Consider the following 27,725-nt stretch of genomic DNA (forward strand, 5'->3'; position numbering starts at 1 on the left):
GTTCTCTCCCCACTTAAAAGTTGAATACTATTCAGGGACTTCCAGAGTATGAGGAACTCTATTTGGTTTGAATAGCTGGTAATTATCATCACTCTAATTTTACACCAATAAGACTATTTTTTGGAAAGGGAATTGCTGGTAGGACAGAAGCTAAGCATATAAACAGAAGGTCTCTTGTGTCTCAGATTAAAAAATCCCTAATGAATCCCTTGTACAAAGTAGTTGAGAAAGAATCCTGAAAGATGCAATGGTGAGGATGGTTTCTTAGAGACTGAAGACTCAACAGAAACACCAGACACAGTCTGAAACAAAACAGTGACAATCAGTTGATAAGAAAACAAACAGACCTCTTAAAAATTTTTTTCATCATTTATAGCAGCTAAGTGATCATAAAAGACCATTTTTATTTTTCTTTATTATTTTTATTATATTTACTTATAAAGTAAAAATAAGATAATTTTAAAAAGGAAAAATATAAGTAAGTATAAGTTAGCATACTTTCAATATTCTTGAATATATCTTTTTTAATGGTTATATACATTTCTATAATATATTTCTAGTCATAATATTCAATGTTTTATTATTTATTTATTTCTAAAGATTTATTTATCTGATGGAGGGAGAGAGTGAAAGGAGTGGCAGAGGGAGAAGGAGGGAAAGAATCTCAAGCAGACTGTAGGGAACCCAACGTGGGGCTTGATCTCATGATCCTGAGGTCATGACCAAGGCCAAAAGCTAGAGTTGGGCACGTTACTGACTCGTCACTCAGGTGCCCCTAGACAACTAGAGTTTAGGACAAATTTTAATATCAGAAATAAGGAAGGTCATTTAAAAATGATGGAGATCAATTTATTAAAGTGGCATAGAAATTCTCAGAGTTTATGCTCTTAATAACAGAGTTTCAAAGTATCCAAAACAAAAACCGACAGAAAGTAAGGAAAAATGGACAAATACATAATAGGATATATCAATACTTATTTCTCAATAACTAGCAGAACAAATAAGCAGAAAATCAGTAAGGATATGGAGGATTTGAACAATGCTATTGACTAATGACTAATGGATAGAACAACTAGGCAGAAGATTAACAAGGAAAATGAGGACTTGAAAACTTATGAACCAGTGATGTTTAACTGACATCTATAGAATAATCTACCCAATAAGAGAAGAATCTATTCATTTGAAATGTACACTGAACACTTGTCAAGATAAACTATATTCTGAACCATGAAACAAATCTTAGTAAGTACAAGAACATTCAACTTTCACAAAATGTGTTCTTAAAATTGTGTATCAAAAGAGGGGTCTCTAGGAAACCCATAAATACCTAGAAACTGAATAGCACACTTAAAAATTACTCATGTTCCAAAAAATAAACCCAAGGGAAAATTATAAATATGGCCTCACTGGTGAATTTTACTAAACATTCAAAGAAAAAATGCCAGTCTTTTTCAAAGTGTTCCAAAAATTTGAATACAGGGACACTTCCAAATTCATTTATATCGGGTCAGTGTTACCCTGATTCCCACGTCAGATATGTTACTACAACTGGAGAATTTTGGTCTGCATATCAGCCCAGGCAGGATGAAACTCATATTGCTTGAATTTTGCTTCCCTGCCTTCAGCAACTTTCTGATATTTTTCAATGGTAACTTTGTAGAATTCTGAGCTCCTCTCCTCTAGCCAGTTGCTCTTTATAGAATACATCCTGCCTCTGTATCACTTGATCTTTCTCTTCCAGTTGTTTAGCCAGGTGCTTCCTTGGTTTGTTCTTCTTCACTTGATATCCTTCTGTGAAGAACTGCTTTGGTTAACTGCTCATTGGCAAAAGTCCTTTCAGTTCAGTTCTTTGCCTTGCTTTAGTTGTTTCTGATTTTCTGACTCTTTCTTGGTTTGCTCCAACGCCTGCTCCTCAGCCACTCTTCTTTCCAATTCTTCATCAGAAACTGAGGAACCATAAACACCAGAATACTGTTGAGACTTTGGGCCAGATGGGAAGGTTTCCTTCATATAACCAATCACATTTTCTGAAAGCCAGATGTCTTTTACCATGGTGATATTCTCATTCTCCTCTACCTGGAAGTGACCTTGTGGGTGCTGGTGATCTCATGGCTCTTGCCCCTGCAGAGACTTAGTATGTAACCAAGAGCACTACAGATCCCACCAGGAAAGATCCACATGGACATGTCCAGACTCTTTGCAGGGAGGGAGCAAGGCCAAAACCCCAAGAAGAAGCAAGGAGAAGGTGCCTGTCCTTAGGATTGTCTTAAATTCTCTTTTTCCTACTTCATTATTAGTGTATAGAAATACAGTGGATTTGTGTACATTGATTTTGTGTCCTGTGACTTTATTGAATTCATTTATCAGTTCTAGTAGTTTTTTGGTGGACTCCTTAGGGTTTTTTATATATATAGTATTATGTCATTTGCAAACAGTTAAAGTTTTACTTACTCCTTACCAATTTGGGTGCCTTTATTTTTTTCTTGTCTGATCATTGTGGCTAGAACTTCTAGTACTGTGTTGAAAAAGGGGTGAGAGTGGACATCCTTGTCTTCCTGATATTATGGGGAAAGTTTTCAGTTTTTCACCACTGAGTATGATGTTAGCTGTGGATTTTTTCATATACAGCCTTTATTATGTTGAGGTGTGTTCCTTCTAAACCTACTTTGTTGAGGGTTTTTTTTTTTTATCATGAAACGATGATGTACTTTGTCAAATGCTTTTTCTGCATCTTTTGAAATGGTCATATGATTTTTGTCCTTGCTCTAATTGATGTGATGTATCACATTGATTGATTTGCAAATATTGAACCACACTTACATCATGGGAGTAAGTTCCAGTTGATCATGGTGAATGATTTTTTAAAATGTATTGTTTGATTCAGTGTGCTAATATTTTGTTGAGGATATAATTTTTTAAAATTTTCAATTATTAATTTTTAAATCAACATGTCATGTATTATTTGCTTCAGGGGTACAGGTCTGTGAATCATCACTGTTGAGGATTTTTGCATCCATGTGTATCAGATATATTGGTTTGTAGTTCTCTTTTTCTGGGGCATTTTTATCTGGTTTTGGTGCCAGAGTAATTCTGACCTCATAGAATGAATTTGGAAGCTTTCCTTCATCTTATATTTTTGGAGTGCTTTGAGAAAAATAGGTATTTACTGTTCTTTAAATATTTGGTAAAATTCACCTATGAAGCCATCTGGCCCTGGACTTTTGTTTGTTGAGAGTTTTTTGATTACTGATTCAATTTCATTTCTGGTAATTGGTCTGTTCAAATTTTATATTTCTTCTTGATACAGTTTTGGAAGGTTATATATTTCTAGGAATTTATCCCTTTCTTCTAGGTTGTCCGATTTGTTGGCATATAATTTTTCCTACTTTTCTCTTATAATTGTATTTCTGTGGTGTTCATTGTTATTTCCCCTCTTTCATTTCTTTTTTTTAAAGATTTTACTTACTTATTTGAAAGAAAGAGAAAAAAATATAGAGCATGCATGAGTGGAGTGAGGGGCAGAGGGAGAAGTCTCAAGCAGACTTCGAGCTGAGCATGGAGACTGACACAGGGCTTGACCCCAAGACCCTGAAATCATGAACTGAGCTGAAACCAAGAGATGGATGCCTAACTGACTGAGCCACCCAGGTGCCCCTCCTCTTTCATTTCTGATTTTGTTTGTTTGAGTTTTCTCTGTTTTTTTTGGATGGGTCTGTCTAAAGGTTTATCAATTTGCTGATCTTTGAAAAGAACCAGCTTCGGGTTTCATTGATCTGTGTTATACTTTTCTTAAAATTTTATTTCATTTATTTCTCTTCTAATTTTTACGATTTCTTTCCTTCTCCTGGTTTTAGATTTTATTTGTTCTTTTTCCTAGCTCCCTTAGGTGTAAGGTTAAGTTATTTATTCCAGATTTTCTTGCTTCTTCTTTTTTTTTTTTTTTTTAAGATTTTATTTATTTATTTGTCAGAGAGAGAGGGAGAGCAAGCACAGGCAGACAGAGAGGCAGGCAGAGGCAGAGGGAGAAGCAGGCTCCCTGCCGAGCAAGGAGCCCGATGTGGGACTCGATCCCAGGACGCTGGGATCATGACCTGAGCCAAAGGCAGCTGCTTAACCAACTGAGTCACCCAGGCGTGCTTCTTGAGGTAGTCTGTATTGCTGTAAACTTCCCTCTTAGGACAGCTTTTGCTGCATATCAAAGATTTTGGACCATTGTGTTTTCATTTTCATTTGTCTCCATTTTTTTTTAATTTTCTCTTTGATTTCTTGGTTGTCTATTCATTGTTTAATAGCATGTTATTTAACATTTATGTGGGTAAATTTGTGGCTTTTCAGATTTTTTTGTGTGGCTAGTGTCTTGTTTCATAATGTTGTGGTTGAAAAAGATATGTGGTATGACTTTTAACTTTTTGAATTTGTTGAGACTTATTTTGTGGCTTGATGTGTGATCTATTTTAGAGTATGTTCTATATGCTCCAAAAGAATGTATATTCCGCTATTTTAGGGTGGAATATTCTGAATATATCCATTAAATCCATCTGGACCAATATGTCATTTAAAGTCATTGTTGCCTTACAGATTACCTATTTAGATGATCTGTCCATTGATGTAAGTAGGATGTTAAAGTCTCCTACTATTAGTTTGTTATAATCATTTATTTCCTTTATGTTTGTTATTAATATTTTTATGTATTTGGGTGCTCCCATATTGGATGCATAAATATATGCAATTGTTATATTTTTCTGTTGAATTGTCCCATTTGTGGTTATATAGTTTCCTTCTTTGTCTTTTATTATAGTCTTTGTTTTAAAATCTATTTTTTCTGATATAAGTATTGCTACCCCAGTTTTCTTTTCACTACCACTGGAATGATAAATACTTTTTCCATCCCCTCATTTTCAATTTGCTTGTTTTTAGGTCTGAAATAAGTTTCTTGTGGGCAACATGTAAATGGGTCTTGCTTTTTTGTCTATTTCATCACTCTTATCTTTTTTTTAAAAGATTTTGTTTATTTATTTGAAAGACAGAGATCACAAGTAGGCAGAGAGGCAAGCAGAGAGAGAGGAGGAAGCAGACTCCCCGCTGAGCAGAGACCCTGATGCGGGGCTCAATCCCAGGACCCCGGGATCATGACCTGAGCTGAAGGCAGAGGCTTTAACCCACTGAGCCACCCAGGCGCCCCATCATCACTCTATCTTTTGATTGGAGTGTTTAGTCTGTTTACACTCAAAATAATTGTTGATAGGCATATATTTATTGCCATTTTGTTACTTGTTTTATGGTTATTTTTGTAGTTCTTTGTTCCTTACTTCTCTTGCTCTCTTCTTTCGGGGTTTGATGGCTTTTTTTTTTTTTTTTTAGTCAAATATTTGGATTACTTTCCCTTAATTTTTTACCTATCTATTACTGGTTTTTTTATTTGAAGTTGCCATTAGGTTTATGTGCAACATTTTATGAACATAGCAGTCTAATATTAAGTTGATGGTCACTTTAAGTTTGAAACCATTCTAAAAACACTAAATGTTTACTCCTCCTGTGCCTCTCTATTTTACATACATGGTGTTATACTTTAAATCCTTTTTTGGTAAATCCCTCGACTGATTTTTATTGGTATACTTAAAATTATTGGTTTTGTACTTCTTGCTTTTTAGATTAAAAAAAATTAAAAAATATTTTGTTTATTCATTTATTTGAGAGAGAGAGACAAAGAATGAACAGGAGTTGGGGATAAACAGTGGAAAAGGGACAAGCAGACTCCATACTGAATGTGGAGTCCCACATGGGACTCGATCCCAGACCCCTGAGTTCATGACCTGAGCCAAATTCAAAAGTCAGATGCTTAATGAACTGGGTCACCCAGGCACCACTTTTTCTTACTTTTTAAAAAATCCTGCTTATGAGAGACTATGGACTCTGAAAAACAATCTGAGGGGTTTGAAGTGCCGGGGGGGTGGGAGGTTGGGGTACCAGGTGGTGGGTATTATAGAGGGCACGGCTTGCATGGAGCACTGGGTGTGGTGAAAAAATAATGAATAATGTTTTTCTGAAAATAAATAAATAAATTGAGAAAAAAATCCTGCTTATTATCTTTCCTTTTTATTGAAAGAATCCCCTTTCACGTTTCTAGTAAGGCTGGTTTCATGGTGATGAATTCCATGAAGTTTGCTGGGAAACTCTATTCTCTTCTTGTATTCTGAAAAATAGCCTTGCTGGATAGAGTATTCTGGGTTGCAGGTATTTTTCCTTTTAATACTTTGAATACAGCATGTCATTCCCTTCTAATCTGCCAAGATTCAGGGCATAGACTTATGGGATTTCCCTTATATGTAACTGTTTTCTTTTCTCTTGTTTGTTTTCTTTTTCTTTTTTTAATTCTTTCCTTATTGCTACTTTTTGCCATAATTTTACTTAGTACATGTCTTTGTGTGAACTCTTTGTTGATTTTATTGGTGTTCTCTATGCCTCCTGGATCTGGATTTCTGTTTCTTTTCCCAGATATGGAACTTTTTATCTTTTTTTCCTCAAATAATATTTTTTGGCTCCTTTTATCTCCCCTTTCCTTCTGGGATCCCTATAATGAGAATGCTATTATGCTTCATGGTGTTACTGAGTTCTCTTAATCTATTCTTATTTATTTTTTTTTAAAGATTTTATTTATTTATTTGTCAGAGAGAGAGGAGCGAGAGCGAGCACAAGTGGACAGAGTGGCAGGCAGAGGCAGAGGGAGAAGCAAGCTCCCCGCCAAGCAAGGAGGCTGATGTGGGACTCGATCCCAGGATGCTGGGATCATGACCTGAGCTGAAGGCAGCTGCTTAACCAACTGAGCCACCCGGGCATCCCTCTATTCTTATTTTTTTTTTAATTTATTCAACAGACAGAGATCACAGGCAGGCAGAGAGAGGCAGAGAGAGAGGGAGGGAAGCAGGCTCGCTGGTGAGCAGAGAGCCCGACGTGGGGCTCGATCCCAGGACCCTGGGATCATGACCTGAGCTGAAGGCAGAGGCTTTAACCCACTGAGCCACCCAGGCATCCCTCTATTCTTATTTTTTAATTATTCTTATTTCTTTCTTCTATTAGTGTGATTGTTTTCTATTACTCTGTCTTCCAGGTTGTTGATTCTTCCTTCAGCTTCCTCTAGCTTACTATTTATTCCTTCTAGTGTATTTTTTATTTCAGTTATTGAGTTCTTCATGATTACTTGGTTCTTTTTAATATATCCTATCTCTTTGTTGCGGATCTCACTGAGGTTCTTCACTGTTTTCTCAAGTCCATTGAGTATCTTTATGACCATTACTTTAAATTCTTTTTTTTTTTTTTTAATTTTTTTTCAGTGTAGGAGGAGGAGTCAAGATGGCGGAGAAGTAGCAGGCTGAGACTACTTCAGCTAGCAGGAGATCAGCTAGAGAGCTTATCTAAAGATTGTAAACACCTGCAAATCCATCGGCAGATCAAAGAGAAGAAGAACAGCAATTCTAGAAACAGAATAACAACCACTTTCTGAAAGGTAGGACTGGCGGAGAAGTGAATCCAAAGCGATGGGAAGATAGACCCCAGGGGGAAGGGCCAGCTCCTGGCAAGCGGTGGAGCAACAGAGCACAAAATCAGACTTTTAAAAGTCTGTTCCACTGAGGGACATCGCTCCGGAGGCTAAACCGGGGCGAAGCCCACGCGGGGTCAGCGTGACCTCAGGTCCCGCAGGGTCACAGAAGGATCGGGGGTGTCTGAGTGTTGCAGAGCTTGCGGATATTGAAACGGGAAAGCCGGCTACAGAGACAGAGCCGACAGTAAGCTCACAGCTCGGTGTTGCCTTGAACTAGTCGCAGGCTCAGTGAGCTTGGAGCGTGGCTGGAGGTTAGGCAGACAGGAGTTACTAGGAGCTGTTCTCTGAGGGCGCACTGGGGAGTGGGGCCCCGGGCTCTACTCCTCCAGGCCAGAGACCAGGAGGCCGCCATTTATATTCCCGTCCTCCGGAACTCTACGGAAAGCGCTCAGGGAACAAAAGCTCCTGAAAGCAAAGCCTAGCGGATCACTCAGCCCGGCCCCTGGTAAGGGCGGTGCAATTCCGCCTGGGGCAAAGACACTTGAGAATCACTACAACAGGCCCCGCCCCCAGAAGATCAACAAGAAATCAAGGCAAGACCAAGTTCACCTACCAAGGAGTGCAGTTTCAATACCAAGGAGAGAGCAGCAGAATTCCACAGGAGGAGAAAACAAACCACGGAACTCATGGCTTTCTCCCTGTGATTTTTTAGTCTTGCAGTTAATTTAATTTTTTCTTTTTCATTTTTTTCTCTTATTCTGCAAAAATTTTTTTTAACTTTTACCCTTTTCTTTTTTAACGTTTTTAACTAGTTTATCTAATATATATATATATATATATATTCTTTATTTTACTTTTCTTTACTCGATTCCTTTTTTTAATTCTTTTTTTTCTTTATTTATTTTTGAACCTATTTTTACCCCGAAAGCAGAAGAGATCCCAATCTCTTCAATCTTTTTTTTAATTCTTTTTTTAAATTCTTGATTGAATTTTTAATTCAATCTCTTTTTTTTAATTCTTTTTTTTTCTTTATTTATTTTTGAACCTCTTTTTATCCCCAAATCAGAAGAGATCCCAATCAGAAGAGATTGGAAGATCCCAATCAGAGGAGATCCCAATCAGAGGAGATCCCTCACCCAATCGTGAGGGGGGGAGAAATCCCCCCTCACAATTTGGGATCTCTTCTGATTTGGTTAAAGCATATTTTCCTGAAATTGTTGCCAACCTTTTAGTATCTTACTTGCTCCTTCATATACTCTTAGCTGGAAAAAATGACAAGGCGGAAAAATTCACAACAACAAAAAAGAACAAGAGGCAGTACCGAAGGCTAGGGACTTAATCAATACAGAAATTGGTAATATGTCAGATCTAGAGTTCAAAATGACAATTCTCAAGGTTATAGCCGGGCTTGAAAAAGGCATGGAAGATATTAGAGAAACCCTCTCCAGAGATATAAAAGCCCTTTCCGGAGAAATAAAAGAACTAAAATCTAACCAAGTTGAAATCAAAAAAGCTATTAATGAGGTTCAATCAAAGAGGGAGGCTCTCACTGCTAGGATAAATGAGGCAGAAGAAAGAATTAGTGATATAGAAGACCAAACGACAGAGAATAAAGAAGCTGAGCAAAAGAGGGACAAACAGCTACTGGACCATGAGGGGAGAATTTGAGAGATAAGTGACACCATAAGACAAAACATCATTAGAATAATTGGGATTCCAGAAGAAGAAGAAAGAGAGAGGGGAGCAGAAGGTATACTGGAGAGAATTATTGGGGAGAATTTCCCCAATATGGCAAAGGGAACGAGCATCAAAATTCAGGAGGTTCAGAGAATGCCCCTCAAAATAAATAAGAATAGGCCACACCCCATCACTGAATAGTAAAATTTACAAGCCTTAGTGACAAAGAGAAAATCCTGAAAGCAGCCTGGGAAAAGAAGTCTGTAACATACAGTAAAAATATTAGATTTTTTAGTTAAAGTAAAACTTTAACTAATACTTTTAGTAAAAGTATTAGATTGGCAGCTGACTTATCCAGAGACCTGGCAGGCCAGAAAGAGCTGGCATGATATTTTCAGAGCACTAAATGAGAAAAACATGCAGCCAAGAATACTATATCCAGCTAGGCTATCATTGAAAACAGAAGGAGAGATTAAAAGCTTCCAGGACAAACAAAAACTGAAAGAATTTGCAAACACCAAACCAGGTCTATAGGAAATATTGAAAGGGGTCCTCTAAGCAAAGAGAGTGCCTACAAGTGGTAGATCAGAAAGGAACAGAGACAATATACAGTAACAGTCACCTTACAGGCAATACAATGGCACTAAAATCATATCTCTCAATAGTTACCCTGAATGTTAATGGGCCAAATGCCCCAATCAAAAGACACAGGGTATCAGAATGGAAAAAAAACAAAACCCATCTATATGTTCCCTCTAAGAAACTCATTTTAAACCCGAAGACACCTCCAGACTTAAAGTGAGGGGGTGGAAAAGAATTTACCATGCTAATGGACATCAGAAAAAAGCAGGAGTGGCAATCCTTATATCAGATCAATTAGATTTTAAGCCAAAGACTATAATAAGAGATGAGGAAGGACACTATATCATACTCAAAGGGTCTGTCCAACAAGAAGATCTAGCAATTTTAAATATCTATGCCCCCAACGTGGGAGCAGCCAATTATATAAACCAATTAATAACAAAATCAAAGAAACACATCAACAATAATACAATAATAGTAGGGGACTTTAACACTCCCCTCACTGAAATATACTGATCATCAAAGCAAAAGATCAACAGGGAAATAAGGGCCTTAAATGATACACTGGATGAGATGGACATAACAGATATATTCAGAACATTTCATCCCAAAGTAACAGAATACACATTCTTCTCTAGTGCACATGGAACATTCTCCAGAATAGATCACATCCTCTTTCCTAAATCAGGACTCAACCGGTATCAAAAGATTGGGATCATTCCCTGCATATTTTCAGACCACAATGCTCTGAAGCTAGAACTCAACCACAAGAGGAAGTTTTGAAAGAACCCAAATACATGGAGACTAAACAGCATCCTTCTAAATAATGAATGGGTCAACCGGGAAATTAAAGAAGAATTGAAAAAAATCATAGAAACAAATGATAATGAAAATACAATGGTTCAAAATCTGTGGGACACAACAAAGGCAGTCCTGAGAGGAAAATATATAGCGGTACAAGCTTTTCTCAAGAAACAAAAAAGGTCTCAGGTACACAACCTAACCCTACACCAAAAGGAGCTGGAGAAAGAACAAGAAAGAAACCCTAAGCCCAGCAGGAGAAGAGAAATCATAAAGATCAGAGCAGAAATCAATGAAATAGAAACCAAAAAAACAATAGAACAAATCAACCAAACTAGGAGCTGATTCTTTGAAAGAATTAATAAAATTGGTAACCCCCTGGCCAGACTTATCAAAAAGAAAAGAGAAAGGACCCAAATAAATAAAATCATGAATGAAAGAGGAGAGATCACAACCAACACCAAAGAAATACAAACTATTATAAGAACATACTATGAGCAACTCTACGCCAACAAATTTGACAATCTGGAAGAAATGGATGCATTCCTAGAAACATATAAACTACCAAAATTGAACCAGGAAGAAATAGAAAGCCTGAACAGACCCATAACCAGTAAGGAGATTGAAAGAGTCATTAAAAATCTCCAAACAAACAAAAGCCCAGGGCCAGATGGCTTCCCGGGGGAATTCTACCAAACATTTAAAGAAGAACTAATTCCTATTCTCCTGAAACTGTTCCGAAAAATAGAAATGGAAGGAAAACTCCCAAACTCATTTTATGAGGCCAGCATCACCTTGATCCCCAAACCAGACAAGGATCCCATGATAAAAGAGAGCTATAGACCAATATCCTTGATGAACACAGACGCAAAAATTCTCACCAAAATACTAGCCAATAGGATTCAACAGTACATTAAAAGGATTATTCACCACGACCAAGTGGGATTTATCACAGGGCTGCAAGGTTGGTTCAACATCCGCAAATCAGTCAATGTGATACAACACATCAATAAAAGAAAGAACAAGAACCATATGATACTCTGAATAGATGCTGAAAAAGCATTTGACAAAGTACAGCATCCCTTCCTGATCAAAACTCTTCAAAGTGTATGGATAGAGGGCACATACCTCAATATCATCAAAGCCATCTATGAAAAACCCACTGCAAATATCATTCTCAATGGAGAAAAACTGAAAGCTTTTCCGCTAAGGTCAGGAACAAGGCAGGGATGTCCATTATCACCACTGCTATTCAACATAGTACTAGAAGTCCTAGCCTCAGCAATGAGATAACAATGGGAAATTAAAGGCATCCAAATCGGCAAAGAAGAAGTCAAATTATCACTCTTCGCAGATGATATGATACTCTATGTGGAAAACCCAAAAGACTCCACTCCAAAACTGCTAGAACTTGTACAGGATTTCAGTAACGTGTCAGGATATAAGATCAATGCACAGAAATCAGTTGCATTTCTCTACACCAACAACAAGACAGAAGAAAGAGAAATTAAGGAGTCAATCCCATTTACAATTGCACCCAAAACCATAAGATACCTAGGAATAAACCTAACCAAAGAGGCTAAGAATCTATACTCAGAAAACTATAAAGTTCTCATGAAAGAAATTGAGGAAGACACAAAGAAATGGAAAAATGTTCCATTCTCCTGGATTGGAAGAATAAATATTGTGAAAATGTCTATGCTACCTAAAGCAATCTACACATTTAATGCAATTCCTATCAAAGTACCATCCATCTTTTTCAAAGAAATGGGACAAATAATTTTAAAATTTATATGGAACCAGAAAAGACCTCGAATAGCCAAAGGGATATTGAAAAACAAAGCCAAAGTTAGTGGCATCACAATTCCGGACTTCAAGCTTTATTACAAAGCTGTCATCATCAAGACAACATGGTACTGGCACAAAAACAGACACATAGAACAATGGAACAGAATAGAGAGCCCAGAAATAGACCCTCAACTCTATGGTCAACTAATCTTTGACAAAGCAGGAAAGAATGTCCAATGGAAAAAAGACAACCTCTTTAATAAATGGTGTTGGGAAAATTGGACAGCCACATGCAGAAAAATGAAAGTGGACCATTTCCTTACACCACATACAAAAATAGACTCAAAATGGATTAAGGACCTCAATGTGAGAAAGGAATCCATCAAAATCCTTGAGGAGAACACAGGCAGCAACCTCTTCCACCTCAGCCGCAGCAACATCTTCCTAGGAACATCGTCAAAGGCATGGGAATAATGGCAAAAATGAACTTTTGGGATTTCATCAAGATCAAAAGCTTTTGCACAGCAAAAGAAACAGTTATCAAAAGCAAAAGACAACTGAAAGAATGGGAGAAGATATTTGCAAACGACATATCAGATAAAAGACTAGTGTCCAAAATCTATAAAGAACGTAGCAAACTCAACACCCAAAGAACAAACATCCAATCAAGAAATGGGCGGAGGACATGAACAGACGTTTCTGCCAAGAAGACATCCAGATGGCCAACAGACACATGAAAAAGTGCTCCCTATCACTCGGCATCAGGGAAATACAAATCAAAACCACAATGAGATATCACCTCACACCAGTCAGAATGGCTAAAATCAACAAGTCAGGAAATGACAGATGCTGGCGAGGATGCGGAGAAAGGGGAACCCTCCTACACTGTTGGTGGGAATGCAAGCTGGTGCAACCACTCTGGAAAACAGCATGGAGGTTCCTCAAAATGTTGAAAATAGAACTGCCCTATGACCCAGCAATTGCACTACTGGGAATTTACCCTAAAGATACAAACGTAGTGATCCAAAGGGGCACGTGCACCCGAATGTTTATAGCAGCAATGTCCACAATAGCCAAACTATGGAAAGAACCTAGATGTCCATCAACAGATGAATGGACCAAGAAGATGTGGTATATATACACAATGAAATACTATGCTGCCATCAAAAGAAATGGAATCTTGCCATTTGCGACAACATGGATGGAACTAGAGCGTATCATGCTTAGCGAAATAAGTCAAGCAGAGAAAGACAACTATCATATGATCTCCCTGATATGAGGAAGTGGTGATGCAACAAGGGGGCTTAAGTGGGTGGGAGAAGAATCCATGAAACAAGATAGGATATGGAGGGAGACAAACCATAAGTGACTCTTAATCTCATGGAACAAACTGTGGGTTGCTGGGGGGAGGGGGGTTCGGAGAAGGGGATAGGGTTATGGACATTGGGGAGGGTATGTGCTTTGGGGTAAATTGGAAGGGGAGGTGAACCATGAGAGACTGTGGACTCTGACAAACAATCCGAGGGGTTTGAAGTGGCGGGGGGGTGGGAGGTTGGGGTACCAGGTGGTGGGTATTATAGAGGGCACAGCTTGCATGGAGCACTGGGTGTGGTGAAAAAATAATGAATACTGTTTTTCTGAAAATAAATAAATTGGAAAAAAAAAACAATAAAAAAAATTTATTTTCAGTGTAACATTATTCATTGTTGTTGAACCACACCCAGACCTCCATGCAATCCATGCCCACTCTAATAACCACCGCCTGGTTCCCCTAACCTCCCAACCCCGCCACTTCAAAAACCTCATTTTTTTTTCAGAGTCCATATTCTCTCATGATTCACCTCCCCTTCCAATTACCCCCAACTCCCTTCTCCTCTCTAACTCCCCATGTCCTCCATGCTATTTGTTATACTCCACAAATAATTGAAACCATATGATAATTGACTCTCTCTGCTTGACTTATTTCACTCAGCATACTCTCTTCCAGTCTCGTCAATGTGGTTTTAATTTGAATCTCTCTGATGCCTAGTGAAGATGAACATTTTTTCATGTGTCTCATAGCCATTTGAATGTCTTCATTGGAGAAGTGTCTGTTCATATTTTCTGACTATTTTTTTTTCCCAATTTATTTATTTTCAGAAAAACAGTATTCATTATTTTTTCACCACACCCAGTGCTCCATGCAAGCTGTGCCCTCTATAATACCCAACACCTTGTACCCCAACCTCCCACCCCCCCGCCACTTCAAACCCCTCAGACTGTTTTTCAGAGTCCATAGTCTCTCATGGTTCATCTCCCCTTCCAATTTACCCAAAAGCACATACCCTCCCCAATGTCCATAACCTTCCCCCCTTCTCCCAACCCCCCTCCCCCCCACAACCCACAGTTTGTTCCGTGAGATTAAGAGTCACTTTTGGTTTGTCTCCCTCCCTATCCCATCTTGTTTCATGGATTCTTCTCCCACCCACTTAAGCCCCCATGTTGTACCACCACTCCCTCATATCAGGGAGATCATATGATAGTTGTCTTTCTCCGCTTGACTTATTTCGCTAAGCATGATACGCTCTAGTTCCATCCATGTTGTCGCAAATGGCAAGATTTCGTTTCTTTTGATGGCTGCATAGTATTCCATTGTGTATATATACCACATCTTCTTGGTCCATTCATCTGTTGATGGACATCTAGGTTCTTTCCATAGTTTGGCTATTGTGGACATTGCTGCTATAAACATTCGGGTGCACGTGCCCCTTTGGATCACTACGTTTGTATCTTTAGGGTAAATTCCCAGTAGTGCAATTGCTGGGTCATAGGGCAGTTCTATTTTCAATATTTTGAGGAACCTCCATGCTGTTTTCGAGAGGGGTTGCACCAGCTTGCATTCCCACAAGCAGTGTAGGAGGGTTCCCCTTTCTCCGCATCCTCGCCAGCATCTGTCATTTCCTGACTTGTTGATTTTAGCCATTCTGACTGGTGTGAGGTGATATCTCATTGTGGTTTTGATTTGTATTTCCCTGATGCCGAGTGATAGGGAGCACTTTTTCATGTGTCTGTTGGCCATCTGGATGTCTTCTTTGCAGAAATGTCTGTTCATGTCCTCTGCCCATTTCTTGATTGGATTATTTGTTCTTTGGGTGTTGAGTTTGTTAAGTTCTTTATAGATTTTGGACACTAGTCCTTTATCTGATATGTCGTTTGCAAATATCTTCTCCCATTCTGTCAGTTGTCTTTTGGTTTTGTTATTGTTTCCTTTGCTGTGCAAAAGCTTTTGATCTTGATGAAATGCCAAAAGTTCATTTTTGCCCTTGCTTCCCTTGCCTTTGGCGATGTTCCTAGGAAGATGTTGCTGCGGCTGAGGTCGAAGAGGTTGCTGCCTGTGTTCTCCTCAAGGATTTAGATGGATTCCTTTCTCACATTGAGGTCCTTAATCCATTTTGAATCTATTTTTGTGTGTGGTGTAAGGAAATGGTCCAATTTCATTTTTCTGCACGTGGCTGTCCAATTTTCCCAACACCATTTATTGAAGAGGCTGTCTTTTTTCCATTGGACATTCTTTCCTGCTTTGTCGAAGATTAGTTGACCATAGAGTTGAGGGTCTATTTCTGGGCTCTCTATTCTGTTCCATTGGTCTATGTGTCTGTTTTTGTGCCAGTACCATGTTGTCTTGATGATGACAGCTTTGTAATAAAGCTTGAAGTCCGGAATTGTGATGCCACCAACTTTGGCTTTGTTTTTCAATATCCCTTTGGTTATTCGAGGTCTTTTCTGGTTCCATATAAATTTTAAAATTATTTGTTCCATTTCTTTGAAAAAGATGGATGGTACTTTGATAGGAATTGCATTAAATGTGTAGATTGCTTTAGGTAGCATAGACATTTTCACAATATTTATTCTTGCAATCCAGGAGCATGGAACATTTTTCCATTTCTTTGTGTCTTCCTCAATTTCTTTCATGAGTACTTTATAGTTTTCAGAGTATAGATTCTTACCCTCTTTGGCTAGGTTTATTCCTAGGTATCTTATGGTTTTGGGTGCAATTGTAAATGGGATTGACTCCTTAATTTCTCTTTCTTCTGTCTTGTTGTTGGTGTAGAGAAGTGCAACTGATTTCTGTGCATTGATCTTATATCCTGACACGTTACTGAATTCCTGTATAAGTTCTAGCAGTTTTGGAGTGGAGTCTTTTGGGTTTTCCACATAGAGTATCATATCATCTGCGAAGAGTGATAATTTGACTTCTTCTTTGGCGATTTGGATGCCTTTAATTTCCTTTTGTTGTCTGATTGCTGAGGCTAGGACTTCTAGTACTATGTTGAATAGCAGAGGTGATAATGGACATCCCTGCCGTGTTCCTGACCTTAGTGGAAAAGCTTTCAGTTTTTCTCCATTGAGAATGATATTTGCAGTGGGTTTTTCATAGATGGCTTTGATGATATTGAGGTATGTGCCCTCTATCCCTACACTTTGAAGGGTTTTGATCAGGAAGGGATGCTGTACTTTGTCAAATGCTTTTTCAGCATCTATTGAGAGTATCATATGGTTCTTGTTCTTTCTTTTATTGATGTGTTGTATCGCATTGACTGATTTGCGGATGTTGAACCAACCTTGTAGCCCTGGAATAAATCCCACTTGGTCGTGGTGAATAATCCTTTTAATGTACTGTTGAATCCTATTGGCTAGTATTTTGGTGAGAATTTTTGCATCTGTGTTCATCAAGGATATTGGTCTATAGCTCTCTTTTTTGATGGGATCCTTGTCTGGTTTTGGGATCAAGGTGATGCTGGCCTCATAAAATGAGTTTGGGAGTTTTCCTTCCATTTCTATTTTTCGGAACAGTTTCAGGAGAATAGGAATTAGTTCCTCTTTAAATGTTTGGTAGAATTCCCCCGGGAAGCCATCTGGCCCTGGGCTTTTGTTTGTTTGGAGATTTTTAATGACTCTTTCAATCTCCTTACTGGTTATGGGTCTGTTCAGGCTTTCTATTTCTTCCTGGTTCAATTTTGGTAGTTTATATGTTTCTAGGAATGCATCCATTTCTTCCAGATTGTCAAATTTGTTGGCGTAGAGTTGCTCATAGTATGTTCTTATAATAGTTTGTATTTCTTTGGTGTTGGTTGTGATCTCTCCTCTTTCATTCATGATTTTATTTATTTGGGTCCTTTCTCTTTTCTTTTTGATAAGTCTGGCCAAGGGTTTATCAATTTTATTATTCTTTCAAAGAACCAGCTCCTAGTTTGGTTGATTTGTTCTATTGTTTTTTTGGTTTCGATTTCATTGATTTCTGCTCTGATCTTTACGATTTCTCTTCTCCTGCTGGGCTTAGGGTTTCTTTCTTGTTCTTTCTCCAGCTCCTTTAGGTGTAGGGTTAGGTTGTGTACCTGAGACCTTTCTTGTTTCTTGAGAAAAGCTTGTACCGCTATATATTTTCCTCTCAGGACTGCCTTTGTTGTGTCCCACCGATTTTGAACCGTTGTATTTTCATTATCATTTGTTTCCATGATTGTTTTCAATTCTTCTTTAATTTCCCGGTTGACCCATTCATTCTTTAGAAGGATGCTGTTTAGTCTCCATGTATTTGTGTTCTTTCCAAACTTCCTCTTGTGGTTGAGTTCTAGCTTCAGAGCATTGTGGTCTGAAAATATGCAGGGAATGATCCCAATCTTTTGATACCAGTTGAGTCCTGATTTAGGACCGAGGATGTGATCTATTCTGGAGAATGTTCCATGTGCACTAGAGAAGAATGTGTATTCTGTTGCTTTGGGATGAAATGTTCTGAATATATCTGTTATGTCCATCTCATCCAGTGTATCATTTAAGGCCTTTATTTCCCTGTTGATCTTTTGCTTGGATGATCTCTCCATTTCAGTGAGGGGAGTGTTAAAGTCCCCTACTATTATTGTATTATTGTTGATGTGTTTCTTTGATTTTGTTATTAATTGGTTTATATAGTTTGCTGCGCCCACGTTGGGGGCATAGATATTTAAAATTGTTAGATCTTCTTGTTGGACAGACCCTTTGAGTATGATATAGTGTCCTTCCTCATCTCTTATTATAGTCTTTGGCTTAAAATCTAATTGATCTGATATAAGGATTGCCACTCCTGCTTTTTTCTGATGTCCATTAGCATGGTAAATTCTTTTCCACCCCCTCACTTTAAGTCTGGAGGTGTCTTCGGGTTTAAAATGAGTTTCTTGGAGGCAACATATAGATGGGTTTTGTTTTTTTATCCATTCTGATACCCTGTGTCTTTTGATTGGGGCATTTAGCCCATTAACATACAGGGTAACTATTGAGAGATATGATTTTAGTGCCATTGTATTGCCTGTAAGGTGACTGTTACTGTATATTGTCTCTGTTCCTTTCTGATCTACCACTTGTAGGCTCTCTCTTTGCTTAGAGGACCCCTTTCAGTATTTCCTGTAGAGCTGGTTTGGTGTTTGCAAATTCTTTCAGTTTTTGTTTGTCCTGGAAGCTTTTAATCTCTCCTTCTATTTTCAATGATAGCCTAGCTGGATATAGTATTCTTGGCTGCATGTTTTTCTCGTTTAGTGCTCTGAAAATGTCATGCCAGCTCTTTCTGGCCTGCCAGGTATCTGTGGATAAGTCAGCTGCCAATCTAATACTTTTCCCATTTTATGTTACAGACTTCTTTTCCCGGGCTGCTTTCAGAATTTTCTCTTTGTCACTAAGGCTTGTAAATTTTACTATTAGGTGACGGGGTGTGGGCCTACTCTTATTGATTTTGAGGGGTGTTCTCTTAACCTCCTGAATTTTGATACTCGTTCCCTTTGCCATATTGGGGAAATTCTCCCCAATAATTCTCTACAGTATACCTTCTGCCCCCCTCTCTCTTTCTTCTTCTGGAATCCCAATTATTCTAATGTTGTTTCGTCTTATGGTGTCACTTATCTCTCGAATTCTCCCCTCATGGTCCAGTAGCTGTTTGTCCCTCTTTTGCTCAGCTTCTTTATTCTCTGTCATTTGGTCTTCTATATCGCTAATTCTTTCTTTTGCCTCATTTATCCTAGGAGTGAGAGCCTCCATTTTTGATTGAACTTCATTAATAGCTTTTTTGATTTCAACTTGGTTAGATTTTAGTTCTTTTATTTCTCCAGAAAGGGCTTTTATATCTCTGGAGAGGGTTTCTCTAATATCTTCCATGCCTTTTTCAAGCCCGGCTATAACCTTGAGAATTGTCATTTTGAACTCTAGATCTGACATATTACCAATGTCTGTATTGATTAGGTCCCTAGACTTCAGTACTGCCTCTTGTTCTTTTTTTTGTTGTGAATTTTTCCGTCTTGTCATTTTGTCCAGCTAAGAGTATATGAAGGAGCAAGTGAAATACTAAAAGGGTGGCAACAATCCCAGGAAAATATGCTTTAACCAAATCAGAAGAGATCCCAAATCGTGAGGGGGGATTTCTCCCCCCTGACGATTGGGTGAGGGATCTCCTCTGATTGGGATCTCCTTTGATTGGGATCTCCCAATCTCTTCTGATTGGGATCTCTTCTGATTTGGGGATAAAAAGAGGTTCAAAAATAAAGAAAGAAAAAAAAGAATTAAAAAAAAAGAGATTGAATTAAAAATTCAATCAAGAATTTAAAAAAGAATTAAGAAAAAAAAGATTGAAGAGATTAGTATCTCTTCTGATTTGGGGATAAAAAAAGGTTCAAAAAGAAAGAAAGAAAAAAAAGAAAAAGAAAAAAAAAGAATTAAAAAAAAAGAAAATGAATAAACAAACGTATAAAAAAGAAAAATATATATATTAGATAATCTAGTTAAGAAACGTTAAAAGAGAAAAGGGTAAAAGTTATAAAAAATTTTAGCAGAAGAGGAGAAAAAAAATGAAAAAGAAAAAAATTAAAATAACTGCAAGACTGAAAAATCACAGGCAGAAAGCCATGAGTTCCGTGGTTTGTTTTCTCCTCCTCTGGAATTCTGCTGCTCTCTCCTTGGTATTGAAACTGCACTCCTTGGTAGGTGAACTTGGTCTTGCCTGGATTTCTTGTTGATCTTCTGGGGGAGGGGCCTGTTGTAGTGATTCTCAAGTGTCTTTGCCCCAGGCGGAATTACACCGCCCTTACCAGGGGCCGGGCTGAGTGATCTGTTCGGCTTTGCTTTCAGGAGCTTTTGTTCCCTGAGCGCTTTCCGTAGAGTTCCGGAGGACGGGAATGCAAATGGCGGCCTCCTGGTCTCTGGCCCGGAGGAGCCGAGATCCCGGGGCCCGGCTCCCCTGTGCGCCCTCAGCGAACAGCTCCCAGTAACTCGCGTCTGCCCAACCTCCCGCCGAGCTCTGAGCTCACCGAGCCTGCGACCGGTTCAAGGCAACTCCAAGCTGCGAGCTTACTGTCGGCTCTGTCTCTGCAGCCGGCTTTCCCGTTCCAATATCCGCAAGCTCCGCGACACTCGGACACCCCTGATCCTTCTGTGACCCCGCAGGACCTGAGGTCACGCCGACCCCGTGTGGGCTTCGCCCCGGTTTAGCCTCCGGAGCGATGTCCCTCAGCGGAACAGACTTTTAAAAGTCCTGATTTTGTGCTCCGTTGCTCTGCCGCTTGCCGGGAGCCGGCCCCTCCCCCCGCGGTCTATCTTCCCGTCGCTTTGGATTCACTTCTCCGCCAGTCCTACCTTTCAGAAAGTGGTTGTTTTTCTGTTTCTAGAATTGCTGTTCTTCTTCTCCTCGATCTGCCGATGGATTTGCAGGTGTTTACAATCTTTAGATAAGCTCTCTAGCTGATCTCCTGCTAGCTGAAGTAGTCTCAGCCTGCTACTTCTCTGCCATCTTGACTCCTCTCTCTGACTATTTTTTGATATGATGGTCTGTTTTGTGTGTGTTGAGATTGAGGAGTTCTTTATAGATCCTGGATATCAACCTTTTGTCTGTACTGTAATTTGCAAATATCTTCTCCCATTCCGTGGGTTGCCTCTTTGTTTTCTTGACAGTTTTTTGCTGTTTTTTTTCCAAATTATTTATTTTTAGAAAAACTTTATTCATTATTTTTTCACCACACCCAGTGCTCCATGCAAGCCGTGCCCTCTATAATACCCACCACCTGGTACCCCAACTCCCACCCCCCGCCACTTCAAACCCCTCAGACTGTTTTTCAGAGTCTTTAGTCTCTCATGGTTCACCTCCCCTTCCAATTTACCCAAATTCCCTACTCCTCTGTAACGCCCCTTGTCCTCCATGCTATTTGTTATGCTCCACAAATAAGTGAAACCATATGATAATTGACTCTCTCTGCTTGACTTATTTGCTGTTTTTTTAAATTTTTTTTCCAATTTATTTATGATCAGAAAAACATTATTCATTATTTTTTCACCACACCCAGTGCTCCATGCAAGCTGAGCCCTCCATAGTACCCACCACCTGGTACCCCAACCTCCCCCTGCGCCACTTCAAACCCCTCAGATTGTTTTTCAGAGGCCATAGTCTCTCATGGTTCATCTCCCCTTCCAATTTACCCAAATTCCCTTCTCCTCTCTAATCCCCCTTGTCCTCCATGCTATTTGTTATGCTCCACAAATAAGTGAAACCATATGATAATTGACTCTCTGCTTGACTTATTTCACTCAGGATCATCTCTTCCAGTCCCGTCCATGTTGCTACAAAAGTTGGGTATTCATCCTTTCTGATGGAGGCATAATACTCCATCGTGTGTATGGGCTACATCTTCCTTATCCATTCACCTGTTGAAGGGCATCTTGGTTCTTTCCATAGTTTGGCGACCGTGTCCATTGCTGCTATAAACATTGGGGTACAGATAGCCCTTCTTTTCACGACATCTGTATCTTTGGGGTAAATACCCAGGAGTGCAATTGCAGGGTCATAGGGAAGCTCTATTTTTAATTTCTTGAGGAATCTCCACACGGTTCTCCAAAGAGGCTGCACCAACTTGCATTCCCACCAACAGTGTAAGAGGGTTTCCCTTTCTCCACATCTTCTCGAACATATGTTGTTTTCTGTTCTGTTAATTTTGGCCATTCTAACTGGTATAAGGTGATATCTCAATGTGGTTTTAATTTGAATCTCCCTGAGGGCTAGTGATGATGAACATTTTTTCATGTGTCTGATAGCCATTTTATGTCTTGATTGGAGAAGTGTCTGTTCATATCTTCTGCCCATTTTTTGATGTGTTTGTCTGTTTCGTGTGGGTTGTGTTTGAGGAGTTCATTATAGATCCTGGATATCAACCTTTTGTCTGTACTGTCATTTGCAAATATCTTCTCCCATTCCGTGGGTTGCCTCTTTGTTTTGTTGAATGTTTCCTTTGCTGTGCAGAAGCTTTTGATTTTGATGAAGTCCCAAAAGTTTATTTTTGCTTTTGTTTCCTTTGCCTTTGGAGACATATCTTGAAGGAATTTGCTGTGGCTGATATCGAAGAGATTACTGCCTATGTTCTCCTCTAGGATTCTGATGGATTCCTGTCTCACGTTGAGGTCTTTTATCCATTTTGAGTTGATCTTTGTGTACGGTGTAAGGGAATGGTCGAGTTTCATTCTTCTACTTATAGCTGTCCAGCTTTCCCAGTACCATTTATTGAAGAGATTGTCTTTTTTCTACTGTATATTTTATCCTGTTTTGTCGAAGATTATTTGATCATAGAGTTGAGGGTCCATATCTGGGCTCTCTACTCTGTTCCACTGGTCTATGTGTCTGTTTTTATGCCAGTACCATGCTGTCTTGGTGATCATAGCTTTGTAATAAAGCTTGAAATCAGGTAAGGTGATGCCGCCAGCTTTATTTTTGTTTTTCAACATTTCCTTAGCGATTCGCGGTCTATTCTGATTCCATACAAATTTTTGGATTATTTGCCCTGAGAAGCTTTTGATCTTGATGAATTCCCAAAAGTTCATCTTCCCATTTGTTTTTTAATTAATTAATTAATTATTTACAATTACAATTAAATTCTTTTAAATTAAATAAAAAATATATATGATATATATATAATGATAAACTTGAAATTAAATAGATGATAATCTCTAATTACTGAGATATAAATAGGTGCCCAGAATTTTTTAAGGATAATAATATATTTGACATGTGATATATTCAATTATATGTCATGCATTTACTAATCACATTTTTTACACATGATTTACTAATCATATTAGTACATAATGTTTCTGGGGACAATCACAGAGCGCAAAGTTGGGAAAAATATACTCCCAAATAATTGGATTTGTTATTTCTACCTTATGTGATTTTACACTTTTTTCTTTTGGCTTATCAGAGTAAGCCTTTTCAGTAATACACATTATCACTTTAATAAAGTCATAATAAAGAAGAAAAAATATGCCTTGTAATTTTCCAAATATTATACGAATAATAGAATAATTCTAGAAAGAATAATATAGACTTTTTTTTCCAATTTATTTATTTTCAGAAAAACAGTATTCATTATTTTTTCGCCACACCTAGTGCTCCATGCAAGCCGTGCCCTCTATAATACCCACCACTTGGTACCCCAACCTCCCACCCCTCTGATAATCTAGACTTTTATCTTAAAATATGGTCGTGTAAAACATAGAAAGTTTCTTCATGTCTTTGGTACCTGGGTCTCCAAAGACATATAAATGAAATAATTTTATTAATTTATTTGCATATTTAGCAAATAAAACAAATGTTAAATTTGATACTGTAAAAATAGCAATATTTGTAAGTCAAGAAAGTTTATGATGTTTACAAAACCTTTGAAAGAGACTTTCTCTTAAATGATGAACAGTGTAAGAAAATATTTATTCATTATAATTGCACAAAATCAACCAAAGGGAAACTTTTGCAATTATTAAAGAAGAATAACTCAGGAAGAAGTAGGCTGTTATTACTTTGCTCTTCACTAAGCCAGTGCACTCGATATACATCATCTGAAGTAAATTATGTACTAAAATGATTTCTGTGTCTACATATACTGTCAGAGAAACATTAGAAAGAGAGGAGGGAGCCTGAATCGAGTTCCTTCTCAAAACACACACACAAAACAGAAACAAAAACTACTTTTGGTGACAGAAGTTAAACAGAAATCTCACTTTAAAAATAGATCTAGAAAGCCTGTTTAATGACAACGCAGCTTAATTTTATCACTTTCCAAAATTTCCAGCAAAAGCATAAAACTGATTATGAGGTTTAGAGTCAACTAGTGAATAGAGAAGTTTTCTGGATATAAATTCAAGTGATGTTACAGTACTTTTTTAAAAGATTTATTTATTTATTTATTTGAGAGAGAGAGAGCGCGAGAGCATGAATAGGGGGAGGGTTAGAGGGAGAAGAAGAGAAGCAGACTCCAGGCTCAGAGTGGAGCCTGATGTGGGGTTCAATCTCACAATCTGAGCCAAAATCAAGATTTCTGGTACTCTGTTTCTGTGTACCCATTTTCCATTTGATATCAAACATTTTTAGCACAAAGAACTTTTGGCATTCTGGAGTAGCTGGGTGGCTCAGTTGGTTAATCATCTGTCTCTTGATTTCAGCTCAGGTCACAATCTCAGGGTCATGAGACTGAGTCTGGGCTGGGGGGGAGCCTGCTTAAGATTCTCTCTTTTCCTCTCCATCTGCCCATTCCCATACGCCGACTCACACACTCTTTATCTCTCTCTGGAAAAAAAAAAAAAAGAGGCAAGAAAGAATTTTTAGCATTCTTTTAAGTGGAACTCGAAGTGAAATAGCTTATCTCAGCTTTTTTGTGTAAAAATGTCTTATCTTGCTTTATATCTGATGGGCTTTCTGCAGAACAAGAATTTTAGTTTTTGTTGTTGTTGCCTTTTAAGCATTACAAAGATGCCATTCCATTGTCTGCATACTGGTGAGTTTCCTTTGCTTTTCAGCCCATTCCCAACTTTCTGGATCCTAGGAGATTTTTCTCTACTCTGTTAGACTGCCCCCATTTTTGGAGATTGACTACCATGCATCTTGTGTTGATTTGGAATATATTAAAAGGGTTTCTTTTAGCTCTATATCCTCTTCCTCATTCTTCTGCATTTGAAAACTTGAAATATATTCAGAAGACATTTGACTTCCATCTGAGACAGAATCTTCCCCCAAGCTTTGATATACTGCTTGAGTACCTGGCGTGGATTTGTGGGAAAGAGTTACATGAGAAAATTCACTCTGGGTCTCTTCTGATTCCACACAAATTTTTGGATTATTTGCTCCAGCCCTTTAAAGAATACCGGTGGAATTTTGATCGGAATGGCATGAAAAGTATAGATTGCTCTAGGCAGCATAGACATTTTAACAATGTTTATTTGTCCCATCTGAGAGCATGGAATGGTCTTCCATCTTTTTGTGTCTTCTTCAATTTCTTTCACGAGTGTTCTGTAGTTCCTCGAGTACAGTTCCTTTACCTCTTTGGTTAGGTTGATCCCCAGGTATCTTATGGTTCTTGGTGCTATAGTAAATGGAATCGATTCTCTAATTTCCCTTTCTGTATTTTCATTTAGTGTATAAGAAAGCCACTGATTTCTGTACATTGACTTCGTATTCTGCCACGTTGCTGAATTGCTGTAGGAGTTCTAGTAGTTTGGGGGTGGAGTCTTTTGGGTTTTCCATATAGAGAATCATGTCATCTGCGAAGAGAGAGAGTTTGACTTCTTCATTGCCAATTTGGATACCTTTTATTTCTCTTTGTTGTCTGATTGCTGTTGCTAGGACTTCTAATACTATGTTGAACAGGCGTGGTGAGAGTGGGCATCCTTGTCGTGTTCCTCATCTCAACGGGAAGGCTGCAAGCTTTTTCCCGTTGAGGATGATATTTGCTGTGGGTCTTTCATAGATAGATTTGATGAAGTTCAGGAATGTTCCCTCTATCCCTATACTTTGAAGCGTTTTAATCAGGAACGGATGCTGGATTTTGTCAAATGCTTTTTCTGCATCAATTGAGAGGACCATGTGGTTTTTCTCTCTTCTCTTATTGATTTGTTCTATCACATTGATTGATTTGCGAATGTTGAACCATCCTTGTATCCCAGGAATGAATCCCACCTGGTCATGGTGGATAATCTTTTTAATGTGCTGTTGGATCCTGTTTGCTAGGCTCTTGTTTAGAATCTTAGCATCCATATTCATCAGTGATATTGGTCTGAAATTCTCCTTTTTGGTAGGGTCCTTGCCTGGTTTGGGGATCAGGGGAATGATGGCTTCATAGAAAGAGTCTGGAAATTTTCCTTCTGCTTCAATTTTTTGAAACAGCTTCAGGAGAATAGGTGTTATTTCTTCTTTGAAAGTTTGGTAGAATTCCCCAGGGAATCCGTCAGGTCCTGGGCTCTTGTTTTTTGGGAGGTTTTTGATCACTGCTTCAATCTCGTTACTAGATATTGGTCTATTCAGGTTGTCAATTTCTTCCTGGTTCAATTTTGGGAGTTTACATCCATTTCATCTAGGTTGCTTAGCTTATTGGCATATAACTGTTGATAGTAATTTCTGATGATTATTTCTACTTCCTTGGTGTTAGTTGTGATCTCTCCCTTTTCATTCATAATTTTATGAATTTGGGCTTTCTCTCTTTTCTTTTGGATTAGTGTGGCCAGTGGCTTATCGCTTTTATTGATTCTTTCAAAAAACCAGCTTCTAGTTTCATTGATACGTTTTACTCTATCTCTGGTTTCTACATTATTGATCTCAGCTCTAATCTTGATTATTTCCCTTCTTATGTGTGGAGTTGGTTTAATTTGTTGTTGATTTTCCAGTTCTTTAAGTTGAGAGACAGCTGGTGTATTCTGGATATTTCAATTTTTTTTGAGGGAGGCTTGGATGGCTATGTATTTCCCCCTTAGGACCGCCTTTGCTGTATCCCATAGGTTTTGGACTGAAGTGTCTTCATTCTCATTGGTTTCCATGAATTGTTTCAGTTCTTTTTTTTATCTTTTGGTTGATCCAAGCATTCTTAAGCAAGGTGGTCTTTAGCTTCCAGGTGTTTGAGTTCCTTCGGAACTTTTCCTTGTGATTGAGCTCCAGTTTCAAAGCATTGTGATCTAAGAACATGCAGGGAATCATCTCAGTCTTTTGGTATCGGTTGAGTCCTGATTTGTGACCCAGTATGTGATCTATCCTTGAGAAGGTTCCATGTGCACTTGAGAAGAATGAGTATTCTGTTGTTTTAGGGTGGAATGTTCTGTATATATCTATGAGGTCCATCTGGTCCAATGTGTCATTCAATGCTCTTGTTTCTTTATTGATTTTCTGCTTCGATCATCTGTCTATTTCTGAGAGAGGTGTGTTAAGATCTCCTACTATTAATGTATTCATATCAATATGACTCTTTATCTTGATTAACAGTTTTCTTATGTAATTGGCAGCTCCATATTGGGGCCATAGATATTTAATTGTTAGATCATGTTG

The 27,725-nt window shown here is 38.4% G+C and overlaps 1 pseudogene; it reads right to left on the reverse strand.

Moving 5' to 3' along the window:
• Nucleotides 1–1,542: 1,542 nt before the first annotated feature.
• On the reverse strand, nt 1,543–7,291 carry LOC122890992 (annotated as a pseudogene).
• Between the last annotated feature and the right edge of the window lie 20,434 nt (nt 7,292–27,725).

This window comes from Neovison vison, chromosome 12 (assembly GCF_020171115.1).
Source record: "Neovison vison isolate M4711 chromosome 12, ASM_NN_V1, whole genome shotgun sequence".
Taxonomy (NCBI): Eukaryota; Metazoa; Chordata; class Mammalia; order Carnivora; family Mustelidae; genus Neogale; species Neogale vison.